The following is a 27,381-nucleotide window of genomic DNA, read 5'->3' as shown; positions in this document are numbered from 1 at the left end:
GCAAAAGCTAGTTTGCAACAGGCTCATCCTCACTGTGAACCTGTGAGCTTCAGTTGATTTAGGGATTTGGTTTAATGGGTTGTTCTGAGTGTGGGCTTTTAATTTCTTCGGTATAAATGAAGACTTGCTATTAATTTCTGCAAAGAAAAATAAAAAGGTGACTTCTTTTGGGAGGATGGGACACCAGTCCAATCCTCCTTCCAAGCAGGCCCAATCTAGAATGACATGGAATTCACTTGGAGAAAGTACAATAGAATTGTGTATCTACAAAAGTGCTTGGAATACTCAGGGCCCCCTTCCATAGGTTCCTGTTTAACACAGTGACAGACATTTTGCTAAATATTAATAATCCCATTTATTTACCTAGCCCAGTAGGGAAATATGAAATAACCTATCGTTTTATGAAACATTTTCTTTAGCATCACAACATGAGAAAGGCAGATCAGAATAAGAAGGACTTCTTATTGGCTACTAAACAAGCCACAGCCAAGATTGGAGTTTAAACCCAGATCACAAACCTAGATCACTTATAAATTCTTCACTTTTACAGTAGCAGCTCTTCCAAGGTGCCCAGAACAAACTCTGTGATTTACTGAACCTTGTAATTAAAATATGTGCTTTTTCCCTTCTATCCCCTCACCCCATTTCTTTTGTTTCTGTATTGTCTTTTCGAACCTGAAGCTCTAGAACTGCTCCTGGTCCTCAAGTCCCTTTTCTAATGAGTCCCAAAACCTCCTCTGAAAATCAGCAACATGGTTTCCTACAATTCTGAGGTAGGAAAGACGTAAAAACTATTATTTTTATTTATTTATTTATTTATATTTCGAATTTTGTCACGGCCCATCTCACTCAAAGAGTGACTCTGGGAGGTTTAAGGTAAAGGTAAAGGTTTCCCTTGACGTAAAGTCCAGTCGTGTCCGACTCTAGGGGGCGGTGCTCATCTCCGTTTCTAAGCCTTGGAGCCGGCGTTGTCATAGACACTTCCGGGTCATGTGGCCAGCATGACGACTCGGAACGCCGTTACCTTCCCGCCGAAGCGGTACCTATTGATCTACTCACATTTGCATGTTTTCGAACTGCTAGGTGAGCAGGAGCTGGGATTAACAGCGGGAGCTCACCCCGCCGCGCGGTTTCGAACCGCCGACCTTCCGATCGACAGCTCAGCGGTTTAACCCGCAGCGCCACCGCGTCCCTCTGGGAGGTTTACAATAAGACTAAAAATAAATACATTAAAAACAGTACATTAAAATACAATAAAAACAGTACTTCTTGAATGTAAATGTAAATATAAAATCCAAGATGGAGATCCTAAAAGTTCTTAATTTAAATTCATAAATTCATGGGGGCCTCTTTGGAGTGCTAAGCCCCCCCCCCAGGATTGATTACCCCTCCCCACGCCCCCCACTGGATGGCAGAGCCAGGTCTTCACTCCTTTCTGGAAGGCCGGGAGAGTGGGGGCCTGCCTCACCTCTGGGGGAATAGTGTTCCATAGGGCGGGGTCAACGGCAGAGAAGGCTCTCTTCCGGGGCCCCGCCAATTAACAATCTCTCATGGATGGGGTCCGTAACATGCCCTCTCTGCCTATAAAACTATACTGTAACCCCAAAAATAAGTTTTCCACAATGTGAAAAAACAAAACAGGAAACAAGAAAAGAACTAAAAATCCTAGTAGGTGACATTGGCTTGCCTGCTTTGTATTTTAATACTTCTTTCTGGAGTCTTCAACAGCAACCATCTGGAAACATGTTAAGTGTACCTCCCTGCTTTAATATATATTTCCTTCAGAGAGAGAGTGAGAGAGAGAGAGAGGGGGGGAAAAAAAACAATTCTGTTTGTTGCTTTTTATGTTGATTGAAGATACCACCTTGCCTCAACAGTATTTCATGTCCACTTTATCACCTTTCTTAATCAATTCATACAGCACTGTTTTAAAAGATTGCCCTCTATATCTCTTTACCATTTTTAATACAGTCCCCCGCTCCCTGAACAGAGTAATAACTAAACATATCTTTTTGCCCATCTTTATCCTCCCTCCATCTACATTTGCATCCCATTCCCCAGATTCTAATAAATGTTTTAACTGTTGTATCACCACCTAGCTTATTTGAGTCCTTGAAAAGATCAGCTATGTCCTTGAGAAATTAAACAAACAGAAAAGTAAAGAACAAGGAAAGACAAACAATACCATTAAGTCCAGTTTCTTCTCTTCCACATGATAACTTTTTTTCCCCCAAAGACAAATCTCACCTTTAGAGAGACATGTGAGAGGATCATACTATATGGAATTATGAACCATTTCAAGAAAAGAAAATAACCTGAAAATACTGTAATTAAACAAACAAAAATAATAATTTAGATTGCAATCCTATTGATGCTTATGCAGAAGTAATGGAACTTTACTATAACAGAGGTTGATGGGGCTTAATTTCAGGTTAATTTCATATACAGGTTTGTAACCTAAATCAATTAAAATTTATGCAGAACCTTCTTAGATATACTGATTCAGTCTTTCCAGTTTCATTTTCCAGTTGTCTTCAGACTACAATTGTCAAATTATCTGGAAATTCTGGAATTTGCAGCCCCAATACATTGGTGCTATCTTGGAAAGCTTATATTAATGAATTATTAAAGAACAAGATGTCTTTGGTTATGGACCAGAACCAGTTAAGTTCACATCATGTTGCACTTATGCCAAATTCTTCCTGTGGACTAATGGATGGGCTTAAAGTATTTCTGAATTTATAAATTTATCTTTTTGTGGTGAAGCAGAGGTGTAGGTATGTGAAATCAATCCATCCACAGAGCCTCATCTGTGGTTAGCATTTCTGTTCAAACATATAGAAGTGGTTTTATAAATGAGCTCACCATGTAAAAATGGCAGGGATTTGTTGCCTTGTGTTAATATTTCTTGCTTAGAAATGATTATGTAAATTTACTTGCAGAAATGCCATTAACAGTTAGGTTTAAATAAAATTAAAACAATTGTCCAGTCTTCTTCCTAGATATATTCCTAGTAATTTTGAATTACTAGGAATATATCCAGGAAGAAGACTGGACAATTGTGAGTGTAGCCAGAAAGGGTTTTACTGAGACAAGTGAGCTATTTGTTGTGACAACATCACACATATCAAGACTATCACTGAGCCTACTCAGATATAAATGACCGTGGCTTAATAAACTAAGCTTAAGTGGTCTCCTTCATTCCTGCCCTTGCACACTGCTTCTATAATGATTTGTTTAAACTAGAGTTTTCATTCCATTATTCTTAAAATACAAAGTGCAGCACAGAGGCATCTGTGCAGTTTCAACAAACCATGGTAGAAATGCTGAAGAAAGCATGTGGAGGAATATGGAATGATACTTGTTTTCAGGCTAATAAAACTTGGTTTATTAAGACAGAGTTTTTATTAAGATGGGATTAAAGAAGCCCATTATGCATAAAGTAACACTGACGGTTGTGCATTGAGCAAAAGGTTGAATTCCATAATTTCCAAGTTCTCTTTCAACTCTTAAAATGTCATTCAACTTGCCATGGAACCAGTCTCTGAAATCCGTATGGATGAAAAATTCCAAACACTCAAGCCAAACCCAAGAAGATATACCCTACTTACTATGCATGCAACTGCACGAGTATATCAACATGCATATCAGGGAATTCAAACAAATAAATTAAAAATGAAATCCTAAAATACTACATTTTTTGCTTAGTCTGTTTGGGAAACAGGGTGAGCAGGAGAGGATCTGACTTTGGAAAAGCATTTCTAAACCTGACGGGATGGATTTTCAAATTAACAAGGCATGAATTTAAATACATTAAGGCCCAAACAAACACTGGGAAAATTGGAGGGGTGAAAAGTCACTGCGCCTCCTTGTCCTACTGTCTTCTTTTTTTTGGCTGCTGTGTTGAGAGACACAAAATAAAATGGAGCAACATAACCTGTCTGAGTTTTATTCAAATCAGCCAATTAAAACATCAAGTTGAAATGTCAGCGAACATGCTATGGTCACTCAGGAATTAAAGCAGGAAGGCATCTGTCTGTCTTCACCACAAAAGCATGACTTTTTTTTTTAATTCCACTTCTGCAAAAACTATGACATTACATTACAGCCATGAAAAACACTAACTAAAATATACCTTGACTGAAGGGCAGCTGTCATCACCAGTGGCTTTCTTGTAAAATCAGATTGAGCTAAATACAGATTTTTCATTTCTGAGATGATGCTAAGTGCAAAGAGGAAATTGGTGTTCAGGGCAGAGGAATCCTTAGTTTGCATTCAGAAAGTCACCACTTTGGTCCTGGAATATCTGGTTAAATGCATCTCAGGTGGAAAGGGAAAACTTTCTGTGAGAGACCTTGAAGAACTCTGTTAGAGAGTTGAGACCAGGTGGACAGCTGTCTAGCTTCAGACAGGGCAGTTTCCCACATACTTTTTCTATAAAATATGTTTGTCTATGTTATATACGAATGAGGAGCCAACTGCCCTCCAGATGTTGCTAGATACAATCTCTATCATCATCTCTGGTGATTATCTCTACCGGTTGAGACTCATGGAGATGACAGTTTTCAGTGGTTTTCATATGCACAATTAAGAGAAAGATTTAATATAGATAAAAAGGTAACTGGAATTGAACAACCTAAGATGGAATTTGAAACTGAACTATGAATCACATGGTTGCAAAAATGTATAATTGTTCTTCTGTTTCAAAAGATTGGATGATAAAATGGGTTAAGAATTTTGATTATAACATACAGATGGATCAATGGGAGAGAATGTGGGTAAAAGGATTGAAATTCACATTGTGTTATAATGTAAGAGAGCATTTTTATAAAATGATGTACCATTGGTATATGAGACCATAGAAGTTATCTAAGATGTATAAAGGTACTTCTAGTCAATGTTGGAAATGTGAAAAACATGAAGGGACATTTTATCATGCATGATGGACTTATGAAAAAGCAAAAAAAAAAGGGGGGGATACAAATACATATGTTGATACAAATAATTTTAAAGATAGAGTTGCAACTAGAACTTTTCTTATTGGGACTTATGGATAATCACTTAGAAAAGACTTATGGAAGAGTGATTTTATATATGCAGGTAACTGCAGCAAGATTATCATATGCACCATGATGGAGAAATACTGAAATACCAGAGGCTTGGAAAGAGGCCAGTATAGCATTAATACCTAAAGAGGGACAGGATTTGACTTTAATAAGAAACTATAGACCAATATCATTATTGGATAATGATTATAAGTTGTTTACAATGATTTTAGCTGAAAGATTGAAAATAATTTTGCAAGAATTTATGCATGAGGTCAGTGTGGGTTTTTATCTAAAAGACAGTTGAAGGGTAATGTTAGAACTGTGTTGGGCATGTTGGAATATTTGGAACAACATAATGAAAAACAAGCCACGTTGATCTTTTTAGATGCAGAGAAGGCTTTCGACAATGTGAGCTGGACTTTTCTCTTTAAAGTTTTGGAAGATATAAATTTGGGAGAGAATTTTATAAAATGGGTTTTATAAAATCGAGTTATGCTTCACAGACAGCACAGATAATTTTTAATGGAAATTTAACCAAACCATGTAAGATACAAAAAGGAACAAGACAAGGCTGCCCATTGTCCCCACTCCTGTTTATTTTAGTTCTTGAAATACTGAATAGAGACATAAGACAAAATGAGAAGATTGTGGGTGTAAAGATTAAAAAAGAGACTTACAAGTTAAGAGCTTTTGCAGATGATTTGGTGTTGGTTCTGGAAGATCCTTTAAAGGGAATTGAATTATTAATGGATAAATTAAAAGAATTTGGTGCACTAGCAGGTTTTAAGATTAATAAACAGAAGACAAAGATATTAACAGAAAATATAAAAATACAAGATCAAATGTATAAATTGATGAATAAAATGGGTTTTAAGAAGGTAAAACATTTGGGTATCACTATGACAAACATGAACTGCATGTTATTTCAAAATAATTATGATAAGGCATGGAATCAAATTAAAAGATTTGTTAAGATGGGACAACGTACAACTATCGTTGGTGGGGAGAATTTCTGTGATTAAGATGAATGTTTTACCTAGAACATTATGTTGTTGCAGACAATACCTGTTTTGACAACTGTTGCACAATTTAAACAATGGCAGAAGGATATATCTAAATTTGTATGGCAAGGGAAAAAAACATGATTTAAATATAAGATATTACAAGATGCAAAGGAAAGAGGAGGATGGGGTCTACCTGATTTGAAATTGTACTTTACCACTTGTTGTTTAGTTTGGATGAAAGACCGGGTGTTGCTGAGAAACAGAAGGCTATTGGAGTTAGGAGGACAAGATCTGAGATTTGGGTGACACAGATATTTGTCATATGACAAAGCTAAGGTTAATGTAGATTTTAAAAATCATTATGTTAGATGTCCCATTTCGAAAATATGGAATAAACACAAAACTAGATTGTGTCTAAAAATATCTTTGTGGCTCTCAGCAAAAGAAGTATTGTATAGATGAGACATAATAAGTAAACATAAATGGTTAACTTACTGTGATATACTAGACTTTTTTTAAAGGGGAATGTAAAATAAAATCAAGAGAAGATCTGATAACAGGACATACTTGTCAATGGTTCTCTTATGTACAATTATCAGAAAGGTTCAAAGTAGATAAAAATATTGTGTTGTTTTGAACATTGTAATACTGAGTTTCAAATAGAACTGTGAAATAGAAATAGGATGCTAGGCATCTAGGATCAGGAAGTAGCCCTTGAGAGAGTGTCACCCCCCACATACTAGGATGTGGGGTACTGCCTTCCCAGAAAACATGGAGGAGGACAGGAGATGAATCTGCCTATAGCAGGAGATGGGTCCTTATTAAATGTCACTTACTGTCATAGTCCATTTAAGTAATGGCTTGGTCTGATCCAGGTAAATGTCAAGAGAGAATATAAGGAGTGGCAGTGGGATGGAGCTGAGAAGAGCAAAAACAAGCAAACAAACAAATGCATTGTGCATGCCACATTGGGTAAAAAAAGAACCACAATTATAGCCTATTCCCTTTTTTATAAGTTCAGATAAGGTCATCTTATATCTACTGATGTGCAGTAGTGTCATGAGTAAGGATGGTGAGCAGGGGGCTCCCACCCAGACTGTCAAGCGCATGCGTAGCACTGAGGAACTGTTCAGCCATTCAAAGAGACACAGATCGGGACCGCCTTAACCTTTGGGGTTTATATGGCAGGGTTTTCCCACGCTTCCTCAGTTTGTTAGGATTCTTGTTAAGTACTACTAATAAATATTAGAGACCAAGTCATTGTCTCAGTGTGTTTCCTGGTAATCAGGACAAGTAGGTTGGGAAGCTATGAAGGCCAAAGATGATAAAGTTAATGGTTAAGATATGTAAAATCCCTTGGAAAAAAATGATAGCTTGAATTGCAGCTGACTCAAATGAATCACAATGTCATTCAGTAGAAGAACAAGGCAGATATTAAAGTGTGAGATCTCATCACTTTTTCCTTTCGGATCTCACCCTCTCTAAAAAAAATGGCTAAGCTACAAAAACTGTAGCTATAACTAGACACCAAGCCACTCAGATAAAATCCCATAATCCTTTGGGAACACAGCTGTAGAAATTTTCATCATGTCAAGACATGTTCTCTGGTAGAAGAAATCATGGATATATATATATATATATATATATATATATATATAGAGAGAGAGAGAGAGAGAGAGAGAGAAAGAGAGAGAGACTCTGGTTGACTAGAATTCCCTCCTCCTATTTTATTCCACAACAACTTGGTGAGGTGGTTTGGGCTGAGAGAAAGTGATTGTCAAGAGTTACCCAGTGAGCCTCTGTGTCTGAAGGTGGAGTACAACCTGGGTCTCCCTGGTGCTGGTCCAGTACTTTAACCACCACACCACACTGGTTTTTGGGGTGACATAGGCAGGCAAATCACCAGGCGGCTGAACTTAACAATTTAAAATTAACAGTTCTAAGTGGGAGAGGCTTTGAGGGATAGCTATCTGAAATCAGATTTTATATTTATTTTTTTATTTGGTGAAATATAACAACAGTGATAATATAATAAAATATACACAAAATGGATTAAAACTGAAGAAATACAAAATCTCTGAATATTAATATAGAATGGACTCAATCTATTAAACCTAGACCATATAGAAACAGGTCCATCTTCTCATTTTTACAATATTTCAAAAAGTGGTAAAGAACACACCTCTTGAAGCCGCTCTTTAACATCAGGAGTATACACTTCTTTTCGGCTACATAGGGTAATTCTCTTGGTCAAACCTCAAGCTCAGCAGAGACGGTTCTTCATAATATGTCAAATTGGAGGATCATTCAGCATTACATTTACATCTTTAGTGTTTTTAATATTTATGTCTGTTATTCTTTTCATGAAATCTAGGTTCACTAACCTTAGGGGAAGTGTAGTTTCAAGACTTGATTAGTAGTGCTTCCTTGGTGCAGGACCATAGTGGGCTGGAGCTTCAGGTCATGATGAAAGCTTAAAGGCTCATGGCCTTGATTGACCCCAGTAGTCTGAAAGTTCTCCATCCCTATTTTGGAGCCCACTAAGTTAATGTATAAATGTTTTCAAAATTCAGAAAATACATACATTCTTTTTAACAGGGTTCTAGATTAGAGTTTTTTCAAATGGTTTTCCATGGAACCTTGGATTCCCAAAAAAATTGATGAGGTTCAACATGCAACTAAGGGGAAAAAATAGCTTATTTAAACACAGCCAATTTTCTGTCACTAGAGTTTTGACTCTTGATTAGGGGTGCTGGGAAATTTTTTTTAGCTAACAATTTCCACAGTTTGAAAAAGCTTGAAAACCCTTGCTCTAGCTCATGTGAAGGAGGCTACACGAGATCAGATGAGCATGTACCAGGTAATTTTAAATAAAACACATACATAACTAAACTCCTTTCAAAACATCTGCCTAACTCCAAAAAGTCTGGGAAAGAAAAAGGCTAGGAAACAGCCATTAGAGAGGGATAAGTCTTCAAACATTCCTTCCATATGCAGATCTCTAAAGGAGCTAGTATAATGGTATACTAATTCAAGAAGGTTCATAAATGTAATGCTCACCAGTTGTGATAGGACTACAACTTCCCAAGTTCCAAGCCGGTATGGTCAACAACTGCTGGAGGTCCAGGGTATAATGAACCATGATCATGTGGAGCTGCTGTTTTGGTAGAATGGAAAAATATTATTTCATTTTACTATGCTGCTATTCAAGGGACAGGAAGTCTAACGTTCTTCAGATGTTTTGGACTATAGCTCTGATAGTTATTTGCTATTGGCCATGTTGGCAAGGACTAACTGAAGTTAAATCCCAAACGTCTGGAAGATACCAGTTTACTTAACAGTTTTATATCTACTTACAGTATACTAGCATACATTCAGGCAAAAAAGAAAATCCTCAAACTGCAGCTTGCCATTCTTTTTATTTTATTCCTATTGCATACCCACTTTCATTTCCTTTGTTGTTACATTGATGTTATTAATTGTGTTCACTACCCAAGAAATTATGGCTTTCCAGTTATTGTTAAACTGCATCAGTACTTCTCACATTCAGGATTCCTAGGAGTTGCAGTTCTCAGATCCCCTCCCTCTTATATACCTTCACTGAGCATTCAAATTCATCTAGAGATACTTTATTGATTTAGTCTTTTGACCATATCAAATATGAAAGAAGATAAGATGATAAGATAAGATAAGATAAAAGCCATTATAAACATACACACTTATAAACTCATGTAACTCTAAATGCAGAAAGGCTGAATCTGTTTAAATAAGAACCAGCTTGGTAGCAAGCAGCAACTAATACAATGGAAGGTGTGGGCTAATACTAAGTGGGGAAGTGATAGGCATCCTTGGAAGCACTAATATATTCTGCTTTTTAAAAAAAAAATCCGTTCAATCATGTCAGTTTCTTGGGGACTACCTGGACAAGTCCCTGCAGTTTTTAACTGGCAAGGTTTTTCAGAAGTGGTTTGCCATTGCCTCCTTCCAAGGGCTGAGAGAGAGTGACTGGCCCAGGGTCACCCAGCTGGCTTTGTGCCTCAGGCGGGACTAAAACACACAGTCTCCCGGTTTCTAGTCTGGCTCTCATATTCTGTATAGAAGCCTTAAAATAGAAGTTGTATGCATCGGTTTTAGTTGAACTGTGGATCCTGAAGCAGTGCAGGGTATTTTGGACTACATTGTTAGTGTAGCAGGGCAGAGCAAGCTTGGCAGAATCTGCTGTGTTCTGTTCCTTGGCCTACAAATTTTTAGTTCCAGAATGTTTCTCCAGAGCTTCAAGGCACTTCAAAGGTGTACCTCAGAAGTCGTAAAACCTTTCCATTTGTTCACAGAAAATGCCATTCTGAGGAGATGGACTAGTGCATGTCAGGAACTGAAAGATCTATGCTCAGATCAGTTTATTCTACTAAACAGGGTATTATTGCTCATCTCAGAGCATCTTGCAGATTGGAGCAATACTATGGAACCAACCTTCCTTCCTTCCTTCCTTCCTTCCTTCCTTCCTTCCTTCCTTCCTTCCTTCCTTCCTTCCTTCCTTCCTTCCTTCCTTCCTTCCTTCCTTCCTTCCTTCCTTCCTTCCCTTTTTGCACTATTCCACAGGGTTTCTGTCTCTGCCTCATTAACACAACTTTCTCAGATGGTGGTGTAAAGACAGTTTTGAACTCCATTAGCTAGCTGACTTGCTCTAGAAAATGACCTGTTTTATTTATTATTTTATTTTATTTATTCTTTAATAGTTTGCTCTTGCCTCTTCATATAACTTTTTCTGGATTTGATCATCTCTACACACTGTAAAATATACTGCAAAAATACTTTGTCAGCATCAGTCTGTTGTATGTAACAGACTTTCTGGCAAAATTAAGTTTCTTCCTGTATTCATTAATTTAGTTTTGTTTTTTGATGTTGGATTATTTCTTCTTAAGTAAAGGACATTTTATATTAAAACATTTAATTTTACTTTAGAAGGCTCCAGCTGTGTTAAACAAGGCTGCTTTGTGAAATGTGGCTTCACTGTTTCAAAATGGGCAAAAATTCTCATCTTTAAGCTAATTCTGTCTGCACGTGGGTGTATTTCTGTTATGATACATAAGTTATAATTTATTGCAGAATAATATCATTGAGAAGTGTTCTGATTTTCAGTCAGTGCCTTCCTGCTGCAGCTGTTCCAGTTTTATTTTCCTCAATATCTCTTGCTCAGTCTTCCACAAACGAATCTGATTTTTCCTAGCCTGGTTAGCACCAGGTGTTAGCAACCTGGACTGTTGAACTGAATACCAAGATCTCACTCCCCACCGGAGCATATCTTGGGAGAGTTCAAAAATAGCCTAAATATGGAATTGTATTCTTTGCTACATTTGTTTCCATTTGTGCCTCAGTTTCTCTATCAAGCCAAGACCATGGATTCTACAATCCTTGAGGTTATATCTTGAAGCTTAGATTACCAACCTCATTTAACCCCATGCTTTTCAATATTCCATCAAGTGGTTTCCAAAGTCTCATACATGCTATACTTTCTATAGCATTTATCTCAGTCTATATACTTTTTCCTGACTAAAACATTTTAAATTAGCCAAGAGAAATCATACTGCCAACTTAGAAAGCACCAATTGTGCATTTTTCCTTTTCTCTTTCTTCCTCTTCATTTAGTTATTTCAACTTTAAAGTTGTTATACAATTAGGGCTTAAAGGGCTTTTGCAGAAATAAATTATACCATCTCAATAAAATCTCAGAGTCCATCTGAGTTCTGTTTGTGTGCTGGTGGGTGAATATGTATGGACTTATGTCATCAGCTTGTTGTTTGATATTACCAAGATTAATAGTACAATCTTATTAATCAAACAGGCATTAATCAAGTAAATTTATAGGATAATAGGAATCTTTCTCATTTTGGCATATTTCAGATGTGCTGGAGAAGAAAACTGAGGCATCAAATGTATGGAGGAAACAATAATTGAGCCTGGGAGAAGCAATATGAAGCACTTTAAGGCACAGTAAGTTCATTGACTGCAGTTGTTAGAGAAACAGTGTTTATCAGGATAGCATTTAATGCAGAATGTGCTCTAACAATATTTTAGGTGTTATGTATCTGGAATGTTCACCATGCGAGCACTCTGGATAAATCTTGCTTCTGCCTCATTCCATGACACTCAAATGACATCAACCTCCTCTATAGAGTTGCATGTTCAGTGTGATAGCTTTCAAAAAGAATGTGCTCATACCTATTGCTGTGTTCATGCTGACTTGAACATGAGCCTGGAGCCTAATAATGCGTCAGAGTTCCCGGCTTGGGTGAAATCCATGCTTACAACCAGAGGCATGAGAACTTTCCTCTTTCAGACCATCATGCAGAATGTGCAAGTGTCTGCAGGAGCCTATGGTATCATTTCAAGAACATGTGGGGGAGGGTGGCTTACAGAACCCTCAAACAGCACATTTGCATAGCATGAATGGAGAAATGGAGTGATTATGTCATAATTCTGAAAGCCAATAGGATGATGCTTTCAGTCTCTGCTATTGCTAGGCTCAACATAAAGTACATTTCTAGATAAGTAACATCTGCAGTAATTATTTTTCCTTCTCTGCAGATTAAATGTTTAATTGAATGTCATTGTGTGACTGACATTGTAGCCTGAAAGGTAGAGGAAACTGCTTTAATACTTGTTCCAGGTATCTTTGCATGTAACAAACAGCTACATTTTCTTCCACAAAGCTTTGATATGTCTTATTTTCCCAAAATTTGTATAAAGACATGTAAAATACATGTATGGATATTTAATGAGAACATTATCAAACATGCTTTCAGTGTGAAACCTTACAGATAGGATATTTCCTATTATCTAAGCTAACAAGGTCATATAGAAGCAGTTAATTATGCTTTTTCCATGAAAATGGGGACAGATAGAAATTCTAATACTGTAATATTCAAGATTGTAGTGAGTAAACACAGCTAAAGTGGCTTTAGTTTCTCTTCTTTCCTTATATCTTCTGTTGACACAAATCCCCTCCTACTTCAGTTATTTAATGCAAACTATTTTTATAATATTTGTCAGACATCACATTAATTGTGTTTTATGCACAGCTAGTTGAAGCTGGCTGGATGCTGAGAAGATTCAGACTCAGTGCTCATAGAAGTAGAAAACTACACTGTATACTGTATATTGGGCTCTGGAGCATAACGTTCATGTTGTGTGGATAGCTTAGAAATGAAATAATAGTGATTTATCCTGTTTTACAGACTGTATTTTCATCTGGCTAAATAAAGAGAACACAAATATATTCATATAGCAGTACAGTATATGCAGACGTGGTGAATGCTCTGATGAAAGCCCATTTAAAGGATTCTGAATTCAAAACTACAAAATGGGAATTCAAAAAAGTACTTTAATACCCCCCCTTTTTTAAAAAAATAGTGACTGTGTCTGCAGAGGGCGCTAAAGATCTTTATGTATCATCCCAATGAAGAAAAAGAGCAAGCTACTTCTGGCATTTACAAAACAACAACACCCCCCACCCACTTCTTAGAAATCAGAAAGTGAGACCAGATCAGACCTAAATATGAAACAAATCCTTCCTCTCTAACCACTAGTACAGAGATAAGCTCATTTAATATATGATTTGGGAATATATTCTTTTCTTTCTTAACATGTTTCAGCTGCATGGAACAGATTCTCAGCAGCTATTTCTAAAGATATGTCTCTGTGTGTGCTCACACATACTTTGAATATACAAAAGACAGTCACAGGAGAATGCCCATGTATTGATTCATTTACAAAGGCCTGCTTAAGAATCACTGTTATCCAGGGCTGTGAGGATGTTTTTAGAAAGAAAGCTAGCTGTTGAGAAAGTAGTGACTGTGTTTGCATGTCACAGTAAGCCAAAACTCTGAAGAACAAGGGATAGGTAAAACCAAGTCACTTTTTTCACACATATTTCTTCTGCTGGGAGTGGGAGACTTCCCAATCATAAAAACAACTTATTGGTGCATAGTCACTTACACTTTTGCATAATGAGGTTACAGTTTTTTTTCCCCCTCAACATTTCTACTACTTCTTCAAAGGGTATATAAACGTCTTAGATTCTTCCAGCTTTAATTCATTTTCTGTTCTTTTACCTTACATTATAAAGTAAAATTCTGCTGAAGTCAGGAAAACTTTGAGAACCTTATTTTTTTTTTCCATTTGTTTTGTTTACATATCATGGTAGTTTCATGGTCATGCTTGATTTCAACTATAGTTTGAAGCTTTGATGACAGTGTTGTAGATATTTTGGGGTAGGAAAATGAGTTTCTTGATTATATTTATTTATTGACAATCTGTGTGTGTTTGTAGGCATTTGAGTAAATAGAAGATTTGCCTGTTGCTTTCACAGCTTACAGTAGAAAATGGCAACTAATACAATCCATTTCTCATTGTTTCTGTGTTTTACATCTCTATAAATATAATATTACTGAATCAAGAGCAACTAGCTAGTAAGGTCCTGGTAATTTAATACCCATTTTGAGCTAGTAGGAGTGTTGGTGACAAACCCAAGATGGTTTTGTTTGGACTTGTGTTAACTGGCAATCCATTAAAAACAACTCAAAAGAAATAATCCATCCAAAACTTTAAAAATTAAAACATGTCTAAATCATGGTTCCAAGTTATCCATAAGCATCACAGTTACGCTAAGCGAATAAAAAAAAACACAACCCTGATGTAATTGAGTTTATAAAAGTAGTTTTTTTTTTAAAGGTACCACATGTTCCTTTCAGGATGCAAGCCAAACAATTGCTATTACATTTAAATCACATTCTGACATAAGGCTGCAGCAGTAAACCTGTTGGAAAGAAACAGAAGTCTTGTTGCGGAATTAAACTCCATTAAGAAAGCACCGTGTGTTTGAACTTATCATTCCCCATTTGCTCAAAGATGTTTTTCTTAGCTCCTTTTGCGGGAAAACAAAATATTCCTTTTTCCACCCCTCCATAATCAATCTGTCTTGCTCCAGAGCAAATGAGCTTTCAATGAGCGGAGTCCTCAGCTTAATCAAGCCAGCTACCGGACAATTCAGCTGTTAGTCATCAGCCAGCCAGCTCTGACAGCTCTGAAATTTGGCTCTGCAGAAGCCAGCGCTGAGTCTTGGACACCTTTAGAATACTAATTGACATCTGGGGCTGGCTTTGCTTATTTTTTCTGTTGAAAGAGCCATGCAAACACTGGGCACTGGCACACTGCAGCAGTATCCTGGAGCTTCCATTCAGGATGCAAGATTCATTACTTTTCCCCTCCCCTTGTTTTGCTTCCCCACTTCCTTTCTCTTGTGTGTGCACGTTTCGCCGCTATTTTTCAAAATTAAAATGAGAACAAGGCCTGCCTCACAATAAATATATCAGCTGCTTGGAGAGGTCTTCATTTTAATTTTTTTTTTTAAGAGTCTTTCTGGAACTCATGATTTCTCACATCTCAATGAGCTGAGCAAGAGTTCTGTGTCGCTGAATAATTTGCTTGCTTGTACTGTAATTCCTCTCCATTTTATGTATCTTAAGGCACTGACAGGAATTACTCTGTCAGTAATTCACATGTATTTGTATTGCCATGTAGGTAAACAGAGGATTCCTTTCTTCCTATGTATTATTACACTACTTTTTCATCATGCAAAATGCTTTGGATGTCCTATAAATTTCCATGTATTCTGTGTGCTATTATTATTTTGAGGATAGGAAAAAAAATGAAGTCCAGGCTTAATCAACTGAAACTCTGGTCCATATTTTTCATCTTGACCACAAATATTTGCATTTAAACGATAATCCAGGAATCCCTGACACAGCATAAAAATCTGAATTAATACATTACCTTTCCAACCCTATCCAGGGATAAAAACAAAGACCAAAGTTTGGTGATGGCATGGAGTATGCAAAGCTCTGATATGTGGCCTATCAATGGCCTTTGCCCGTAGATATAATTCATCTTAGGCACTTGGCAAGTGAGTGGACATATAAATTTAATAAATAAAGGATGAGTGAACCAGTTTGGTGTAGTGGTTAAGGCACCTGGCTGGAAACCAAGAGACCATGCATTCTAGTCCCTCCTTAGGCATGAAGCCAGCTGGGCGACTTTAGAACAGTCACTCTATCTCAGCTCTAGGAAGAAGAAGGCAAGGGCAAACCACTTTTGAAAATCTTGCCAAGAAAACTGTAGGGACTAATCCAGGCAGTTGTCAGAAGTTAACACGGACTTGAAGAGACCAAAAAAAAGGTATTATTGGAAGGAGGGCTCTCAATCCGAACTGATCTTCAGTTATATCAAATGATAGATCTCATTTGATTGCTGGCAATCCAAACTCATCACATTCACAAGACTAGATCCTGGTGGACTGGGATCCTCTGTACAGCCATGAGGAAATTCATGTGGTAACCACAGCTCTAAAATGGCAACAAATCATGGCAAAAGTTCAAAGGTATAGAAACAAAACAAAAAGCAAATTTTGGTGTTTAGCAGAGAGAGGTGGCCCTACCATTAGAGAAAATGAGGTAGCCCCCTCTGGAAAGTAAAGGAAATTGCTGTGCACCATTTACTCTTGTACCTCCAAGCAATCCATGACCTTCAGCACTGAAGCATGTCTGGGCCAGTTGGCTATTGAATATGGAACGGAAGGGTGATGCACCATCTTGTGTTTCATCTCAGGCAGAAAAACCAACTTAGAGCAAATGTGCCAAAAATGTTTGCCTCTTAACCTTTGGCACTGTTCTATTTTTAATAATCGGAGGTAGTTATAACAGCATTAAAGAATCTGTTCACTTCCGAAGCGTCTCCCACTGCCTGTCTAATACCAAGGAGGAGCCAACAACCACATTGTTCTGTTGGAACAGAAGGGCTCTTACCTATGGAAAAAGCCACTTTTCCACTTCCAGAAGCAGCAGCTACATTTTACTAAACTGTGTGGTTCCAACAGAGCAGGAGAGAGGGGCTGAGAAATTTGAGAGGCTTGGAAAGTTGGAAGTGAATGCTGATTTCCCTCCAAGTGCCTCTTTTTACTGCTTACATCTGAGAAAGATTGAAGATCTAGGAATATGATTAGGCACTAGAAGGACTCCTGCTATTAAAACAGGTAACTATTTTTTGCAGAATTATTAAAGGGTCACCCATCATGGGAGCAACACTGAGAGAGGTCATTTTATTTTTCATGAGGAATGGAGAAGAAAAAGCTCATATATGTATAAGAAGAAGAGGTATGGTTTGTGGTGTTTGAATTGTTCTTCGGGGATATATATGCTGTGAATTTATATGTGGGAGAGAGAATATAATATTTTCTTTCTATGTGCTTCAGAGAGAGGGAGCTGACAATTGTAGGATCTCATGTACCATGTGATGCTGACTGTTGGTAGATCTTTTCTGTTAAAATTTACTATGGGACTCATTCTAACATCTCCCTAACTGCATCATGAACATGTCCTTGTAACTGACATGTCCTCATAACGTAGCCTTCCCTTACCTCCTACTCATACCTGAGGTAGCTTAAAGTCATCTTAGCTGTTCCAGTTTTGAAGTGATACATCCCCTCTTCTTCCAACAGAAGTTTTGCTATGAATTCAATCTAGCGTGATTTATTAATGATGTGGTTGCTGATGCAGTTGAGGTGGAATCTGTTCTGTTCCCATTGGCCGCTTTAGGCTGCAGCAGACAAGACGCCTCCTCTCTAATCTCTGGTCTACTACGTTCTCCCGACTTCCCCTACCTTTCTCCTTCTCTCCCTTGATATTTCTCTCAAATCCACTCCAGTTGTTGCCCAATGTCATGGAGCACTTTGGGATTAAATGTGTATAAGCTTGGCATTTTCACTGACTGTCCACCTTGACTCCAAGATCCCCTTTCTGGCCAGTCACTGTGATCGCAGGTATCACTAATGCATATGTGAAATTTGGATTTTTTTGTGTTGACATACATCATTTTACATATCTTTATGAGATCTGCATGTGCTATTTTGGAGTCCATTCACCCAGTGTTTGGGGAGATCCTTTTGGAGCTCTCCACAATCCTTTTTTGATTTTAGCACACAGAGTTTGGTATCATTAGCAAGCATAGCCACTCACCACTCATTCCTATCTCATTTGTCTATCAGTTAAAAAGCAACCTATTTTGTGAGAGAAGTAAACTTTCTAGAAAATGATTGACAAAAAGCAGCACTAAAAGTGTTGGGGATTTAAATCTTTACTTGACCATTTCTGCTCCATCTCTGTCCAGCCAATCACAGCCCCAGGCTGAAAAATAGACAAAGCTACTAGACTGGATACAAAAAACAAATTGCATTTTTCTCCATTTCATGAATTTTGTATTCTTATGCATTTAATATTTCTTTTGTCAGTTTGTATAATTATCCCCAATGGTGTCATCAGAAGCGCTTTTTAAGAAATACCATTTAAATTATCAATATAAAGTATAATACTCAATACCCACAGTGTCCTAAAGAGGATGCCATTTTATGTTGTTGAAAATAAGTAGTCAGTTGATTTTAAATGTTCAGGTAGGTGTTTTCAGTTGCAAAATGGATTGTACAAGTGCTAACAAGATGGAGCTGGTGAGTCCTGTGGCTAGATGCATGTTGGATAGGCTGATGGAAATCACTAAAGCCAAATAAATATTTGTGGTACAGCATGCATGTAGTTCCAAAAACCTGCTACAGACCATATAACACCCGTATTTCATCTTTGATCTCCTTTAAGCAAAGAGAAAAACAAGTCAAACATTTTACCTGGATCTGGCTTCTGGGCAAAATATATGAAAAAGCAGAAATTAGGTGAGTACCTGGAACTTTGTAACATGTGTCTCCAGAAATGAAGAATTTGTGGCTCCCAGATAAAATGGCTGCAACTCAGAATGGTCTATAAACTATTTTCTTAGAAGTAAATTCTTTTAATAGACTCCAAAGTGCCATTACAATATTCAAATGAAATAGAGAGATATCGCTTAAAGGAAAATTGCTGGATTTGGAAGGAGAACCCCCTGGTACAGTATATGGTGAAGGTGGCAAGGTGGCAAGGTGAAGACTGGCATATTAGGCAATAGTAGCAGTTAACATAAATGTTTTCTCGGATGTCTACAAAAGTCTGACATACCATAAAGCTTACCAAAAATAAATTTAGAGTTGGACAGATTCGGTCACATTTGCATAAGTTCATATCCTATTCCATTTCTACATTAAGGATCAGGATTTAATCACCTCCATGACGATTGCGGTCTTGTCCCAAGTTGAGATCGGTATTCAATGGACCTTGTTTTTAGCTTACAGAAGTTACAAGATGATTTGGATATGAAGGGTAGTCCCTTGCCATGATCAATCTTTTCCTAATCCTTTGCCATGATCAATCATTTCTTGGTGCAAATGAAATTTACTGCAACCTGGGACCTTGGTGGAACAAACAGACCCATTTGAATGGCCAGTCCAGATACCTTGGGCTGGCAGGCAGTTCTTTGGATTGCCTGGTTAGCTCCCAAGAATAGGTGACCTAGCTCTCAATGTGATTGCTTCTAAGCAGCCTTTCTCTCTTTGCCAATCCTAATTGTCTCCTTAGTTTACCAAGGAGTTTATGGGAAAGGCTGTTGAAAGGGTGATGGGGAGTCAGTTACAGAAAGCCATAATGGAAACAGATTACCTGGACCCAAATCTTAGATTTTGGCATGGGACATAACCTGTTGCAGAATGCTGGGAAAGCCTTTAGCCCAGGAGAGATCAGAAAAGTCACACACCAGGCATTTCTATAAAAATAATTTATTTACAAAAAGCAAAACAAAAGCAAAACATATTTAAAGGACTTAGCTCTCATTGAGAGCTACCTAGCTTGGCTACATATCGGCACAGAGAAAAAAAGAGGAAGTAAGAAACAAGTCCGGGCAGATTCCTCCCCCCAGGCGATTTGCATCAAGCACGTGAAAGGAGACAATCAAATACAACCTCTTCACCTGGCCAAAATGATTAGGTACAATAGCAGTCTTAATCGTTAGTAGGAAAACATCAACACTCCCCTGTTTACACTATAGATTAAGATGCAAACCAATCTTCTCTGACAACTTTATATGTCTTTCCATTCACATTACTTTACCATTATCTCCCCTTTGGTTTAAAAGAAACCTACCATTCTTCTTCCTGTGTTTTTCCAAACCTAGGTTGTTATAATTCCAAGGCTTTTTAATGTGAAATGGCTTTTCATGCAGGCTTCAAAATCAAGCCTTTGTTTTTCTGATGATGTGAACAGCAGCAAATCATCAACATAAATGCACAGATACATACAGCCTTGTTTGTCCTTCTTCATATATACACAGGGATCTGCTTTTCCTTTTTCAAAACCAAAATTCTGCAGTTTTTCATCTACTTTTTGGTTCCAGGATCTAGCAGCTTGTTTTAACCCATAGATTGACTTCTGCAGTTCACAGACTAGATTCTCCCCTTTTTCATAGCCAGGGGGTTGCTGCATGTATAATCTGTGGTCTAAATCACCATAGAGAAATGCAGTTTGAATGTCATAGTGGTTAACTGACATTCCCTTGAGTGCAGCAACTTTTAACAGTAATCTAATTGATTCACCTTTAGTAACTGGTGCAAAAGTCTTGTCAAAGTCTAACTCTTTCCTTTGAGTGAACCCTTTTGCAACCAACCTTGCTTTATATTTTTGGATTTTGCCATCAGCATCCCTTTTCAGTTTGAAAACTCACCTACAACCCAGACAGCGTTCATTGGGAGGTAGATTTACCCGTTTCCATGTTTTATTTTCTTTCAAGGATGCTAATTCCTGTTGCATGGCAGAATGCCAATTTTGTGCAATCTCAGGTGGTAAAGCATTCACTTGTTCTAAAGACTCAGGTTCTGTGAATACGTGAAAAGCCTTTACTGTTTCAGCCTGAAAACGTGATGGAGGAACGCCTTTATTACTTCTCTGAGATCTGCGAGGTAATACAGGGCTTAAATTTTGACTCCTATTACTTTCCTGAGAAGCATCTGTCTCATCAGACAGATCTTCAGTTTGCTTTTCTGGTTTAATGTCCTCATCAGGCAAAAGATCACCATCAGCAAGTCCTTGCTGTTCTCTTGTGGTGGTCAGTTCAACTGGAGAGCTAGAATTTAATCTCCCCCAGTTTTGTTCAGCAAAAGAAGCACTTTTGCTAATTATTAATTTCTCTCCCATTATGAACCTGTAGCTCCTTTGGCTCCTTTGACAAAATGGCTTTCTTTGTTGTGGGGCCTCCTTTCCTTCTCTGCTGTTTTGGAATGTGAACCCATGCAGTGCTACTAAACACTCTAAGATGGTTTACCTTTGGTTTCACACCATAAAACAAATGGAATGGAGTGTCCTGAATCACAGAGTTATACAACCTGTTCTGTACATAAGTGGCAGTCGATAAAGCTTCTCCCCAGTACTTAAAACATAATCGTGAATCTTTTAACATGCATTCCATCGCATTTTGCAAGGTTCTGCCCTTTCTTTCAGCAACACCATTTTGCTGAGGGGTGTAAGGGTTAGAAATAATTTGTTCTATCCCTTTTTCCACTAGGAACCTTCTGAATTTGTGAGAAAGGTATTCTCCTCCTCTATCACATTGGAGTGCAGCTACAGGCCTAGGGAATTTTCCATTTGCCCATGTCACAAAACTTTTAAATTTCTCAAATGCCTCATCTTTATATTTTAAGATGTAGATAAATGTGTATCTTGAGAAATCATCAATGATGGTCATTGCATACCTTGCTTGTCCAAGACTTGGAGCAAAAGGACCAATAATGTCAGAGTGTACAATTTACAAAGGTCTAGTTGTAACTCTGTCACTGTGCTTACTCACAGGAGCTTTTAGTGTTTTGCATTCTTTGCAAACTACACAATCTAAGTATTTATCACAGGGTTTTATCTTTAGGTCAGCACACAGCTGTGGCATTTGTGCTATATACTTGAAATTAGCATGACCAAATCTCCTGTGCATCAGGTGTACACATTGGTCATGATATGGTGTGTTGCCAACTGCAGCCTTGCAGCTTGGCTTCCTTGCATTTTGCACAATGTACAAGGAGTCTTTTAACATACCAGTAGCACACAATTTCCCATTTTTACGTATCTCACAACCATTTTTCTTAAATGTTATGATATACCCTGTTGCAGCCAATTGTGCCACAGATAAAAGGTTTGATTGTAAATTTGGCACATACAACACACCTTTTACAGTTTCTCCCAAGCATGATAAATACAAGTCACCTTTTCCCATAATTTTGGTCACAGACCCATCAGCCAAAGATACACTTTGTCTTTCAGTTTTAGACAGTGACACAAAAGAGCTTTTACAATTACATAAATGACAATTGGCCCCAGAATCTAACACCCATACATCAGAATTACCCTTCTCAGCAACCTGTGCAATTTGGGTTGTCTGAAGAGCCTTCTTCTGTGTTGCCCTTGTGTTCTTCTTCTCTGTCTTTCTACTCTTGGGTCTCAAGGCACAGTCTCTTTGCAAATATTCAGCTGAACCACAAGTGAAGCATCGCTGGCTGGCTAGTGCTGTGGCCTCAGGTTCCTTTCCCTTCTTTTCCCTCATTTTCTGGTATTGCAGCTTTCCAGAAAAGATGGGGGGGGATCTTTCCTCTCTCTTCTCCCATTCAGCGAGTAAGCGCTGTGTAACATACGATGGGGTGAGGTCTGCTTCAGGCATAGCCTCCAGGGTACAAATCAGCGTGTCCCACGTTGCATTCAGTGAGGACAGGAGGATATATGATTTTGTGAGAGGTGTAAATTCCATTCCTCTCTCCTGCAACTCAACAAACAGCTGCTGAATATAATGCAGGTGCTCAGGAAGGCTATCTCCTTCTGCAAGGTAGGCTCTGTACAGCTTTTTCGTCAGAGTAACTTTACTCCCTGCTGTTGCCTTTACATATAAGTCTCTCAAAGCGTCCCAAAGTTGCTTTGCAGACTGCATGCCTCGCACGTGGACTAGCTGATTGTCCTCAACTCCCAAGATAATGGTGGCTCTAGCCCGCTCATCCTGTCTCAGCCATTCAGCACTGGGATTTTGGGGGTTTTGCTCATCAATTGGCAGCCAAAGATTCTCTCTGCGAAGATACATCTCCATCTTCAGGGCCCAATTCAAATAGTTGGTCTCTGATAGGCGCTCCAGAGGCATCGCTGAGGGCTGGGAGGTAGCCATGGCTTCTTCCTTCTTTTGCAAGTCACCTCAGCTGGCTTCTTTGTCCTGTAGACCGGCAGTTGCTGGAAAATCTCCAGGCGGCTCCAACGAAAATCTTCACAGGTCTTTGCTACCTGCCTTTAAATAGTGCATGAGGTGTGGAGCTGATCTCTCTTGGTTTTACTGGGCTGTTTACTGGGCACATAACCTGTTGCAGAATGCTGGGAAAGCCTTTAGCCCAGGAGAGATCAGAAAAGTCACACACCAGGCATTTCTATAAAAATAATTTATTTACAAAAAGCAAAACAAAAGCAAAACATATTTAAAGGACTTAGCTCTCATTGAGAGCTACCTAGCTTGGCTACATATTGGCACAGAGAAAAAAAGAGGAAGCAAGAAAGAAGTCCAGGCAGGTTCCTCCCCCCAGGCGATTTGCATCAAGCACGTGAAAGGAGACAATCAAATACAACCTCTTCACCCGGCCAAAATGATTAGGTACAATAGCAGTCTTAATCATTAGTAGGAAAACATCAACATAAACAACATTGGTCATACTGGTGGATAACATTTGTCAGGACATGGATGGGGGAATGTAACCCTTGTGGTTCTTTCAGATGTCTCAGCTGTCTTTGATACCACTGACTGTGGTGTTCTTCTGGACAACCTGCAACAGTTGGGGCCACTATCTTGCACTGGTTCAGCTCCTATATGAGTGGATGGTTCCAGTTGATAATTGTAGCACAGGAGAGGTCAATGGCATTGAAACAGCATTGATTGCACTTGTGGATGACCTTGGGTTGGTGTGGAGTAGAGGTGGTGCATCCAACCTTGCTCTCCTTGATCTCTCAGTGGCTTTTGATACTACTGATCATGGTATCCTTCTGGACTGGGTTTGGAAAGGTGACAGGTACAGTCTTGTGATGATTCTCTTCCTTCCTCCAAGACTGGTTCCAGGTGGCATTGATGGGAGGGGAGAGGTCAGACCCTAGGCACCATTTGTGTGGGATGTCTTAGGGTTTGATTCTTGCTCCACTTCTATTTAACATATAAATGAAACTACTGTGTGAGGTCATCTGATGGCACAGCCTAGCTCTACATCTCTAACCAAGTGATGTTGTGAGGGTCTTGCTTGGGTGTCTGGAGGCTATGGGGGCAAGACTGAGTGGCTTTTGGTTTTAGGGCCTCTGCTTGCTCTGTGGCCTGCCTTGAGATGCGCAAGGAATGTGATCCATCCAATGCATCTGCTGGCTATACGGCTCAGGAGAAACATACCCCAGATGCCATGTTCTTAGAAATGGAATATAGTATGTCATGAATTGGAACAATTTGTACTGAATCCCATTGTGATATGAAAAGAAATATTTGAACAACATAGCTCAGTATGACAGTTGCTCTACTCTGTGTTGTTTGACTGCACAAGAGGAATGCATTGGCATGCACAACTGACATAAAGCACAGTGTAGTTGCATGATCAAGTATCCTCAACATTAGCCTATTCTCCAGGTTAAATTTATGGGGATATCCAACACTTGTTCTCTGTTTTGCAACTCTCCTTTACTCAGAATTATGCCACACATTAATCACTAGCTGTAAAGAAGGGGAGTCCTGCATTATTCCAACTCCTACTTTATATGATCTCTTCCATTGATCATATTGGCTTGGATAATCCATTTAGGACCATATTGTTGAATTGTTATCTGATATCCTTGATTACCAGTTAATGAGAATCCTACCAAAGAGACAGTCGTGTCACTTACATATACCAATTTATACATATACAATTACAATTTATTTGTAATTTCCACCATCTGCAAAACAGGGCAGTATAAAGGCAGTATAAAGCTTCAGTCTGGAGATTCAGTTAAAAACTGATTTGATTGAATTGCTGTACTGAACTGACCCTCCAAAATATTGAATTCAATCAGATCAATGTTCTGAATCAGTCTGAAATGTTGAATGAGGTGGAATCAGTGATTAAAATCAAAATGATGATTTGAACTAGATGGAAGTCAATCTGTACATCTCTAAAAAAAAGCATGACTTACAAATTTATGAACTTCATTTTTAACCTTTGTCAAGTCACATCAATATTTACTGAAGTCAGTAGTCATTTAATGATGATGTATTGAAGTCATTCTACTCTAAGATAATTCAAATTATTATTTCTATGCATTAGATCAACATTTTGTTTATCTTAATTCACCTTATTTTCTGTTTGAAATTATTAGTTAGTAATTATAAATTTAAACTAAATTGAAAGCCGCGCTCTTCTAAAGCATATTGGAAATGGGATTCTGGACATTCTTTGTGGCTCCTTAACCAACTGAAGCAGCCTTGAATTGGCCCAGAAACTACACTGCAAATATTTTCACAAAATTAAGGATGAGCAAAAGGATATTTGGGCCAGTACAATTAATTAGACAGATTTCCACCCATATTTAGTTTGGACTGATCAGGTTGTTTTTCCTGAATGTTCCTCCTAACTTTAAATGGAATTAGAACCATGACTACCTTAGCATAATGCTGTTTTAAAAAAATACTATTTAAAATTATTATCCAACTTCCTTATTACATTTCTTTGTCATAGACCAGAAGACTGCCTAGTGATATTGGCTGTGGATAATAAGAGCTGCAATCCACTATAACTAGAGCAGTTATTCTCAGACTTGGAAAGTTTAAGAAATGTGGACTTCAACTCCCAGAATTTCCCAGCCAGTAACTTTAGTTATTATTTTATTTGGGATCCAGAGTAGTAACTAACGTATTAGTACCTCTATGGAATGCAATTTCTCAGGACTCTTTATGTTAACAATGTACTCTGGTGCTAAAGCATCATGGCATTTTGTAGCTATCAACTGTCTTTTTAAGGAAGGGAGGTTTAATGGTATTGTGTAGAGGACTAGAATTAGTTCCTGACAATATTGTGTGACCTATTGATTTCTGATGGCTAAAAGGAGGGTGTCCAAAATCTTATTATTAGACTGTAAAAGCAATTGAATCTCCTAGATAAGTCTTTTTTGTTATCACACAATTCCTACAAAATCTTAAATAAACTTCAAAATGTATTTATTCTTGCAATTTATATACTGCACATTCATGCCAAGAGATCTGGGATAGTGTTAGATCAATATTGTTCTTAATTTTGAATCAGCAAGAATCAAAATTCAGAACAATAAGACAATCTAAACTCAGATGATACTGAGGGACTTAAAACTAAATCAACCAGTGGCAAAGGTTCAGTTAGGATTTAGAAAATGTAGGCATTATTTCAAAATACTTGTGTAAATGGGAAAGTTTTAACTTGGCATATCAAAGAATTCAGTGCTGGGTGCTTGGGCATCTTCCTATTCCAAGCAGAGGGAATTCCAAAGCTAGGGCACCATCACAGTCTCTTGTGGATGATCAACAAATTTCTATAATAAATGGATGGGCCTTCTTTGTCAATCTTTCTTTACAAGTAGACTGATCTGAACAGAAATGGTTTTAAAATTAAGCATCAGCACAGTAATGAATAGATCCTCAAAAGAGATCTTTCAGAACTGATTACTATGATGTTGTCTTGACAAAGCAGAGATAGCTACTGTCCAACTGTCCAATATATCACAACCAGGGACATCCTCAACAATAGTCACTGGCTTTAAAATGGGGGGATCGAAGCCCCACTCCTTTTTAGCATGTGTTGTACACATTGCACAGACATAGAAAGGGCAGGGTTTGATTGCCCAGTCATGCCTGCCATTTTGAGGCTGGTGACCATTGCTGCAGATGGCCTGGATCACAGTGAGGGAAGCTTGCCTTCATTTTTGGTTCTTCACATGTAGGTGGTATCTATGAGAAGCTTCCATTGGCTGAAACTAACAAAGAAAATGAATTCTAAGGGAAGTGTTATGATCTGAAAGGTAGGATCGTTATTCTGAGTCTCTCTCTCAAAGTGCCTTATATAACTAAAGCCATAAACCACCAGCTATTGAGTAGCTCCATCATTTGAGAAGACCTACCAAATAATTGTTGGAGAGTCATCTCCTTTTGCAATGAAAGATAAACTTCAGTGTTGGTCATCTTTGAATTCCCTCAAGGCAGAACAGAGCTGAAGCTGAGAGGCTATCGTTTAGAGACATGCCTTGGAGACTCATTTAAAATGTTCCATATCCTTTTGCTTTATTTTGCTGGATGCCTGCAAATCTGCACGGTATGTT

The sequence above is a fragment of the Candoia aspera genome, chromosome 2 (genome assembly GCF_035149785.1).
Source record: "Candoia aspera isolate rCanAsp1 chromosome 2, rCanAsp1.hap2, whole genome shotgun sequence".
Taxonomy (NCBI): domain Eukaryota; kingdom Metazoa; phylum Chordata; class Lepidosauria; order Squamata; family Boidae; genus Candoia; species Candoia aspera.
This window is presented reverse-complemented; position numbering follows the sequence as displayed.